The sequence below is a fragment of the Diadema antillarum genome, unplaced genomic scaffold (genome assembly GCF_040938485.1).
Source record: "Diadema antillarum isolate AM-2024a unplaced genomic scaffold, OU_Dant_1.0 seq00000007_RagTag, whole genome shotgun sequence".
NCBI lineage: Eukaryota > Metazoa > Echinodermata > Echinoidea > Diadematoida > Diadematidae > Diadema > Diadema antillarum.
The window spans coordinates 1,272,501-1,275,000 of NW_027271129.1; the positions used below are offsets into that span (position 1 = coordinate 1,272,501).

At 58.1% G+C, this 2,500-nt stretch overlaps 1 pseudogene; it reads right to left on the bottom strand.

The window, feature by feature from the left end:
• The window catches only part of LOC139724979 (large subunit ribosomal RNA), an 8,067-nt pseudogene that overhangs the window by 4,071 nt on the left and 1,496 nt on the right, over nucleotides 1-2,500 (bottom strand).

Here is a 2,500-nt window from a genome sequence, read left to right on the forward strand (position 1 = left end):
AAAATCCATTAAAGAGCCACTGGAGTTTAAGTGTGTTGACCTGCGCAAGGTCTTTTAGTATTCTGCCATCCCGTCCAGTGGCGGTTCCCTTTTTGGAGGCCTTAATTGATTTGTTGATCTCATCCGCAGTCACTTCACACCATGTTGCTGAAGCATCAGCAACTGGGGTAGGGATCTTGCCTTGGTTCGGAGGGGCGGGTCTTCCCAAAAGATCCACCCAATATTTTTCCGTCCCCTCCGGGAAGGATGTGGCCGCACCTGGAACTTTTCCGTCCAGAATATCTCTGCATGTGCGGCCCCTATCCTTCTTCCAACTCTGCTGAGCCTGTCGGTACTTCCATTGGGATTTTCTTTTCTTTGTCCCGCCCTGCTGGTCAGCCCGAGGGGCTGCAGGGCGGCGTCGTGAGGTGGCGCTCGGGAGCCACTCCTCCAGCTTGCCCATCAAGAGGTCCTGAGCTCCCTCTGGGGAGGGGACCCGAAGGCCCAACTCCCCAGAGATCCTCACAAAGGCCTCTCTAGGGGTCACCGGTGGAGCGGTTCCCTTACTCGAAGCTTGCGTTGGGCTCGAGCTCTCATCCGTATCGGCCGAGACCGCAGCGGCGGCCTCGACCGATGTCTCCACGGAAGAAGGGGGGCCAGAAATTCCTTCCGTGGCTTGCTCGGGCCCGGGTTCGACAGGGTTTGCTCCCACATCCGAACCCCCTTGGCATCTCATTTCCCTGAGGAGGGCTGAGTATCTGGCGTTTTTTCGCCTCATTCCTTTAATGGATTCGATTGTTCTGTTCGGCAGGATTGCGTGTATAACCTGATTGATATTAAGAACAGACGCGGGCGCGGAAATTTCCGCGCTCGCGGCCAGTCTCAGCTCCTCCTCAACCCACCTCATCTTCGGGCGTGCCCTGATGGCGTCGGCCACGCCCGAATGGTATTCGTCAGGGTGGGCCTTCCGCTCGTGCTGACGTCGACCTGCGAAGGTCTTGAATTTCCGACAACAAGTTGGACAGATTGTCTTGTCCTGGTCGACGTCAGCACCGTTCTCGATACCGGTGCCGCTCATGCTGTGGTTATGAAACAAAACGATTCAAACACAAAACAACGGAAAGAAAAGAAAAGAAAAGTGTGTGCCCCTGATTGTAGTCCGAAATTTGGACTACAATAACAAAAATAGAAAGAATTTTGAAAAGGGCACACAAACACCAAACAAATGGTTAAGGGAGATCTGCCGTCTACGCAAGTTAGACGTTGCCCGGCGGGGCCACGAGGAGGCTCTCCCTTAGTAACTATGACTCAAAAACTCAGGTAACGAAAATAAAGTGCGTCAACAAAGAGGAATTGGAAACGAGTAGGGACGCACTCGCAAATCATAAACTTAAGAGAGTCATAGTTACTCCCGCCGTTTACCCGCGCTTCGTTGAATTTCTTCACTTTGACATTCAGAGCACTGGGCAGAAATCACATTGCGTCAATGCCCCGGTTGCGGACATCGCAATGCTCTGTTTTAATTAGACAGTCGGATTCCCCTGGTCCGTGCCAGTTCTGAGTCAGCTGTTGGGCGTCGGCCGAAGCGGACGATGGCTCGCCCGCGCAGCCGGGACAGTCCACCGGGCGGACCCCGCGCCAGTCCGGGCTCGCCCGACCCGCCACGAGGGCAGGCAGGCTCGCCCAGCCACGCTGCGGCTCCAGCCTGGCTTCCGGACCCGGCCCGACCGACCCAGCCCTCAGAGCCAATCCTTCTCCCGAAGTTACGGATCCGGCTTGCCGACTTCCCTTACCTACATTGTTCTATCGGCCAGAGGCTGTTCACCTTGGAGACCGGCTGCGGTCATGGGTACGACCCGAGGTGAGAGTCCCAACACTTCCCCCGGATTTTCAAGGACCAGCCGGAGCGCACCGGACGCCGCCGTAGACGCGGCGCTCTACGGAGCCGCAGACCCTCTCTCCGGGCGAACCGATTCCAGGGATCCCGCTCCTTAACAAGAAAAGACAACTCTTCCCGGGGCCCCGGCCAGCGTCTCCGGGCTCGTTTGCTTCACAGCGTTCGGCCGCCGCGAGGACGGCGGGCTCCACCTTCGGGTTCGGGAATATTGACCCGATTCCCTTTCGCCCAAGGGGCGAGACCCGAGTCCGCGAGGGCTTCGGGCCGACGCCTCCGCTCGGAGCGGAACTACCCTAGGGCTTAGGATCGACTGACCCATGTGCAACGGCTGTTCACATGGAACCCTTCTCCACACTCGGCCCTCAAGGATCTCGCTTGAGTATTTGCTACTACCACCAAGATCTGCGCCAGCGGCGGCTCCACGCGGGCTCGCGCCCGTCGCTTCCGCGCACACCGCTGCGTCCTTCCTACTCGCCGAGGCTTACCTCCCGGGCGGGGGAAGTGCGGCTCCTCTGCCTCGGCGGCCGGGTATGGGCCAAAACACACGCTCAGCGCCATCCATTTTCAGGGCTGGTTGATTCGGCAGGTGAGTTGTTACACACTCCTTAGCGGATTCCGACTTCC